General features: G+C 41.4%; 1 pseudogene; it reads right to left on the bottom strand.

Moving 5' to 3' along the window:
- Positions 1-458: 458 nt before the first annotated feature.
- On the bottom strand, positions 459-5480 carry LOC150017730 (olfactory receptor 5AN1-like; annotated as a pseudogene).
- Positions 5481-7718: the final 2238 nt, after the last annotated feature.

Raw genomic sequence — 7718 nt, 5'->3', positions numbered from 1 at the left:
GTCCAAAAGCACATCCCCTCTCTCTGTTCATTCCCATTATGGTCAGAAACACACACAAAGAAACATTGGTAACCATCATGTCTGGACTATGCTGCACCAGAATATTTGGAAGACAAGGTTTCTATGTGCCTGGGGGCCTCTGCCAGGTATTTCTCCTCTGGGGTCAGAGGTCTGAAGTGGCACAGAGCTCAATTTCAGAGTCAAAAAGAACCAACAAGTTTCTAAACCTGATGTTTCACGAATACTTGCAGGTAGATGAATAAACGATGAGGCCACTGCTCATGTAGAGTGAAAGTAATGAACCCCTCAGGCAGATATTGTGTTTGTGTGGCATTGAGTCAGCTGGTGGTCTATTTTTGGCATGTTATCTGTGTCAGATAAAGCCTTTTGATCCAAAAGCAATATGAATTTCATTATACCCCACTCATGTTTGTATTATTGTGGAGATAAGGGGATTCTTATGAGACAAATCTGTCAAAAATCTCAGAGTCTTTGGTCACAGCAGCACCCTCTCTCTTCTTTTGCAACTGCTTCAAGGAATCTTTTGTTTCCTTGTTCCTCAGACTGTAGATCAAGGGACTCAGCACAGGAATCACCAGAGTGTAGAAGGCCAGTGCAGATCTGTTAAAGCTGGAGGAACCACCAGAACTGGAACTCAAATAGACAAACATACCTGGGGTATAGACAAGGGTCACTGCTGTCAGGTGAGAAACACAGGTGTCGAAAGCCTTGGACCTGCCTATAACTGAAGTGATCTTCATGATGGAGCTGAAAATATAGACCTAAGATATCATGATAACTAGGGCATTTATAATCCCAAAGATGAGTGTCAATATAGCAGCCATGAATTGCACAAAGAAAGTGTCACAGCAGGGCAGGACTGGCAGTTGTGGCATGTCACAGAAGGAGTGGTTGATGACATTAGACCCACAGAGATGGAGCTGAAGCATGGCTCACCATTGGGATATAGAAGCATAGAGTCCAGCCAAACTGGATCCCAGTACCATCCAAACACAGAGGATGGGTGATATGGTTGATGAATAAGGAAGTGGATTACAAATGGCAGCATATGAGTCATCAGCCATGACTGTCATGAGACAAGACTCAATCCCATGGTTGAAAAGACAAAGTACGGAACAGCACAACCCACAAAGGTGATTGTTTGCTGCTTCTGGAAAAAGTTGGAGAGCATCTTGGGGGCTGTGGAAGTCACATAGCAGTTATCTATGAAGGACAGATTACTGAGAAAAAGTACGTGGGCGGATGGAGGTGGGAGTCCATTCTTATTAAGTCAGAGTCATAATGTAGATAAACAGGAATACAACAAACAGCCCTATTACAATTCTTGGAAAATCTGAGAATCCCAAAAGGATGAAATGGGTGATCCCTGTAATATTTCTTCCTCCAATTATTGGCTTGATGTTCCTAAAATAAGAAAGAGACAAGAGAAGGCATTGCCGATTCAGGTGAAATTATAACATTGCGGTTCTCACATGCGCCATTGTTTCCCTCCATTGAGTGCTGGAAAAGGAGAAATGCTTCACCATTCTGGTGAATGGGAAAAATATTTGAAAACCACATATATGATAAGGGGTTAATATTCAAAATGTATAGGAACTTATACAACTCCATTGCAAAATATAAAAGGGGCTCATACAGCTCAATCCCTTAAAAAACTGGGCAAAGAGCCTGAACAAACATTTTCCTAGAGAAGACATACAGATAAGCAATAGGTACATAAAGAGGTGCTTATCATCAATAATCAAGAAAAAGCAAATAAAAACCATAATGAGATATCAACTCATACCTGTTAGTACCACGATCATCAAAAAGATAAGATAAAAGCTAGTAAGAATGTGGACAAAAGTGCACTGTTTGGGGGAATGTAAATTGGTACAACCAATATGGAAAATAGTATAAAGGTTTCTCAAAAATTAAAAATAGACCTACCATATGTCCAGCAATTCCACTTCCATGTGTATTTTCAAAGGAAGTAATTACTATCCCCCCCCCAAACATACACACGTCCATGTTTATTGCCACATTACTTATAATAGCTTTTCCTGGCTGGTTTGGCTCAGTGGATTGAGCGTCGGCCTGCGAGCTAAGTGTCGCTGGTTCGATCTTCCAGTCAGGGCACATCAGAGAAGGAAAACTCTGACTCCAAAAAACCTCCGCTGCCTTGCGGCATACCTCTTCAGGGGAAAGGCTAAGGGAGTAAACCCCGACAGAAAATCCGGAGCCGGAGTCCCTAAGGCGGTTTGACGTTGTAGTCAACACCGGCAACTCCTGCGGCGCACCTGAAGCCAAGCTGTATTGACTCCGTCTTTCCCTTGGACCCTTCAGCTGCGAAGAGGGGGGGGGGTCTGCTGCATGGGCAACAGCAGACCCTCCATATCACCCTGCCCAGGCTCTGTAGCTTCAGCTTCACTGGAGAGGACACTCCAGCGTCATCGCAAGATGTCGATTCAACACGGGAGGAGACAGATACCGTGTCACTCCCGAGTCGGACTGCACAGCCATTCTCAGTGGTGCAGATAGACTCTTAAGAAGCTACACCATCGTCTCTCGAGACGGACAGCTGCCGACGACTTATAATAGCCAAGACATAGGCTTAAATGTTCATCAATAGACACATGGGTAAAGATATCATGATAAATAAGAAATATTATCCAATTATAAAAAAGAAGGAAATGCTGCCATTTGTGGCAACCTGGGTGGACCTTGAGGGCATTATGTTCAATGAAATAAGTCAGACAGAGAAAGACAAATTCCGTATGATCTCACTTACATGTGGAATCTAAAGAAAAAACACTAATAGAAACAGAGACCAGATCTGTGGTTGCCAGAGGCAGGGAGTGAGGGGGAGAATTGAAAAAAGTGGCCGAAAGGTACAAACTTTCAGCTATAAGATAAATAAATTCTGGGATTGTAATATGCAACGTTATGACTATAGTTAACAATAGTCATGTGCATTTGTAATGTTCAGAAAGTAAATCTTAAAAGTTATCATCACGAGGAAAAAATTGTCACTGTGTGAGGTGACAGATGTTAACTAATCTTGTGGTGGTAATTTTTCAGTACCTACATATATAAAATCATTATGTTGTATACCTTCTTATTCCTTTTTAAATTATAGTTGATATATAATATTATTACATTAGTTTCAGGTGTATTATGTTGTATACCTTCAATTTATACAATGTTATATCTCAATAAATTTTTTAAAAAAACGTTTTAGTTCTGGTACTGTCCCACCCTTCTAACTTGTCCCAGTGGCTTAAACACATTGTGATCTACTTGTAACAAAGTGAGGACATCGAGAGCCCCAAAGTTAATGGGAGGGTTATACGAGGAAATTGATGCAAATGCTCAGCACATAGTCCAGTACCCATTAACTGTTCGATAGGTGCTGGAGTTGGCTATTGCCATCATTAATTGCTTACAGATAACCATGAATGACAGTCGTCGTCGGCAGCCGTCCGTCTCGAGAGACGATGGTGTAGCTTCTTAAGAGTCTATCTGCACCGCCGAGAATGGCTGTGCAGTCTGACTCGGGAGTGACACGGTATCTGTCTCCTCCCGTGTTGAATCGACATCTTGCGATGATGCTGGAGTGTCCTCTCCAGTGAAGCTGAAGCTACAGAGCCTGGGCAGGGTGATATGGAGGGTCTGCTGTTGCCCATGCAGCAGACCCCCCCTCTCTTCGCAGCTGAAGGGTCCAAGGGAAAGACGGAGTCAATACAGCTTGGCTTCAGGTGCGCCGCAGGAGTTGCCGGTGTTGACTACAACGTCAAACCGCCTTAGGGACTCCGGCTCCGGATTTTCTGTCGGGGTTTACTCCCCTAGCCTTCCCCTGAAGAGGTATGCCGCAAGGCAGCGGAGGTTTTTTGGAATCAGAGTTTTCCTTCTCTGGTGTACCCTGACTGGAAGATCGAACCAGCGACACTTAGCTCGCAGGCCGACGCTCAATCCACTGAGCCAAACCAGCCAGGGGTATGAATGACAGTAGTGCCATGAATAATAATAATAATGCCAGGAGTGCTAGAGTTTTATGGGTTAATTGGGGGAAGTTCCTGAGACATCATCAGCCCTCCAGCCAGGCATCATCACCTCTAGGCAAGTGTAGTTTCAGACCTCGTATAGAGGCAGGTAGGTCAAAGTACTTGCACCCATGAAGATACAAACCATGTACATTATTTTCTATTTAGTTTGCATGAGTTCAGACTCACTTGGATCAATGGCAACTAGGATCTAGCTATGAAGGGCTTTGATGTCAAGAGAAAATATCAAAGTAAATATTTCTTTTTTTACATATATATTTTTTCCCATTGGATAGCTCAGTGATTTTTTGTAAGTAGACTTTATTGATTATGCTGTTACGGTTATCCCTTTGCTCCCCTCTGTCCAGTGCCCCCCTTTCCTCTAGCAATCCCATCCCCCTTAGTTCATGTCCATGGGTCATGCATATAAGCTCTTTGGCTTCAGCCTTTCCCAAATTATTCTTAACTTCCTCCTGTCTATTTTGTAGCAATCAATTATGCTTCTTAGTCCCTGCACCACTCCCCATTTCTCCCCTCTTCCATCTGCCAGCCACACTTAACATAAAAAATAGGTTTGTAAGACAAGAAGATGCTATACAATATCAGTGTGATACTTACCATATGCCAGTTTTTCTAGTTATGTTGACATTTAAGTCTAACCTGATATTGTGGTTCTATTTCAGAAGACCCTTGTTTTGAGAGAGATACGAAACCTCTGTTTTTCCACAAGGTCCTCCCAGGTCCCGGATGCCTGTTTATTTCTAGAGTGTGGTTGTACCAAAGTGTGTGGTTTGTCTGTCTTCCCACACGATGGTGCCAGCCATCTAGTCTGCCAACACTAAAGAGAGATGCTGCCACACCCAGTGTATAACTGATCTAAACCATAATCAGAAGAGCCTGCTATGGGCAAGCTCTTTATTTGTAGGTAAGAGGGGGGTTTCATCTCTGCCAGACCCATAAGTATTGTACGTAGGCTGTCAGCATACAAGTAGAAAGGGAAAGAGAAGCCCAGGAAGAGTGAGGATGGAAGAAAATCACGAAGGTCACACACAAACAGTTGGTTTACCTGCCCCGGTTACTAAGCTATTCAGGGAAGATTGACGTAGATCAGGTTGATGTGACAATGTGGGAATATGTGGTATATCTCCTTATAAGCAAAATAGTTAGGCTGTTCCTGCTCAACTGTAGGTTAGGAAGAGCCAAATCATTTATCTGGACACAAGAAAGTGAAACGCAACTGTTTCTTCAATTGTGTGAATGATTACAGACTAGGCGGGCTCTAGGTTTATCTAGGGGTAAAACTAAAAAAAATATGAAACTATTAATCTTGGGGAAAAAGTTAAAAACCTCCTCAGATCCTATTTATGCGTATGTGAGTGAGTGTGTGTATAATCATACGTACCTGCCCCCAGAATTAGGGGAATGTAGGCGGTACATACGGACAATGACAAGGTTTCTAAAAACTCCAAAGATCCAACTACAAAGGCAGACCGTAATAGATAAATGAAATGTGTAGCAGAGGCATTTTGGAGACAAAATATTTTTTAGACTAAAAGAAGGAAAATCTGTCAACCAATCTGCAAATAATGCCGTGAGTCGAGGGGAAGACCCTCACTCAGAAGGCAATGAATCCGGGGGAGAAAAAACTGGTAGCTCCCTGGCCTGGGCCCTCAGCCTGTGCGGACCCTGTCGCCGGCCCCATCAGGCACTGGTGCGCATTATCCACTCTGCTTTGATCCTTTTCTCTCCAAATAGACTTTCAATTGCAATTTGTCTTCCACGAGGTTTCCTCAACAAGACAGAATGTTATGCCAAAAGTTCACGCTTGGCAGTTTTGTTCTCCACTGAAAACGACAAGCGGCACCCTGGCGTAGGGAGCTAGCTATTCTGAGCTTGGTAAACTTCAGCCCATCTGGAAAAGATTTTCAGAGGCTGCACAGATGAGCACCACACCCTGGATTGTGGTAATTTTACTAAAGTGAATGCATCTCCAGATAGCGAGCCCCTCCTGGAGTCAGCCACACCCCGTCCTTCTTCAAATAGCTATAAAATACATGATTCTTTCAGAGCCAAAAATATTCTGCTTACTGTATATCTGTCTGTATGCCGCATAATAGGTGCACTTATTTGGACTGTTTTATTTAACATATGGCTTACTGCAAACCCCACATTATTTTTTATTTATTCAAGCCTTGTGACCAATCCCCGTCTTATGCATTAGATTTAGTGATTATTAATGAATCGGTGTTACTTTCTTATTGATAGTTAGGCAAATTGCCAAAGTATCTTATATCTTCTCAATGCAAAGAAAAAAAACCCTTACTGGCAAAAATATGTATTACCAAACAAGATAGATTTTTGAAAAGATCTTATATTCAGAATCTTTGTTCATCAAAAAAAAATATGGAGATTATAATACATCAGTGACAGCTGATTTTATTTATCATTTTGTTTTGTTCCAATGACTTTTTAGCAATAGGAGAATTTAAAATTAACTACCAAAGGTAAATTGAAGGATAAGAGTTCAGTGAACTAGAGTACAGATAGACAAGTAGAGGAAAAAATGGCTACAAGTAAAAAAAGCAAGGTGTCCACGTAGCTGATAGAGTTGGCAAAACAGGGGCATTTCCATGTGAGTAGACAGTCCAAAGCTACATAATCTGTCTCTCTTTAGCACATTAACCTGGATTTCTCTTGATTTATTCAAAATTCACTAATACCAGACAATAGGCTAAGCCTTTGTCATGCACATTCTCACTTAATTAAATTAATTTTATGAGGTAGACACAATATTTATTCTCCCTTTACATGTGAGAAAAATGGAGCTTGTAAGTAACTTGCATAAGTCCACATGCCTGCAGAATGACAGCAGTGAGATTAATAACCACAGGTCTGATGACTTAAGAACACAAGTTCTTAACCACTCTTTTCTATGGTCTGCACATCCACTTTCCAATGCATCAAAGTCATTACGAAGATCACATTCTCTACCAAACTAAAGACATGTTTTCTATTTCTTTGGCTCAGATGGTGATAAATCATTAAATAATAATATCACTTATTTGTTATACACAAAACACTATTCTAAGTGTTTACGTATACTGACTCATTTCATTCTTCACAAGAAGCCCATATTATTCCTATTTTACTGATGAAGAACTAAGGCACACAGAGCCCAAACAACTAGCCCGAGGACATATAGGCAGATACTTATTTATTCACTTATTTACAGCCTACCCAAGAGAGGCCACAACTGAATAAATATATTCCAGATTTTTACTGATGATTCAAGGACACATAAGTTCTGAGAAAAGGTGGATGGAAAAAAATCACTCTCTTAAATTCCTTGACTAAGTTCTCTAACACTTACGATGAAACTGGTAAAAACAGAACCTTTCACCCGAAGTGAAGGTGTACTCCTCTTCTGTAGATCCCTAAGAAACTGTTGAGTGCTGTCAGAAAGCCATTACATTGGACTTAAATGATGATTACCTGGTTTTGTTCAAATCATTACAGAAAGCACTTTCTGTATAGTTGATTGAATTAGCCGTGGGGTTGTCCTATTTGTTTGGTCATTAAGGCCTTAATCAGAAGTGTTCCATCTCTATCCTGCCTTAATACATCTAAAGAGTCAATATTATACCCCATGAGTCATAGGACTCATGATAGTCATGA

Source organism: Furipterus horrens, unplaced genomic scaffold (assembly GCF_987537825.1).
Source record: "Furipterus horrens unplaced genomic scaffold, mFurHor1.1.pri manual_scaffold_2, whole genome shotgun sequence".
Classification (NCBI taxonomy): Eukaryota; Metazoa; Chordata; class Mammalia; order Chiroptera; family Furipteridae; genus Furipterus; species Furipterus horrens.
Note: the sequence above shows the minus strand (reverse complement) of the source record. Positions and strands in the feature narration are given on the sequence as shown.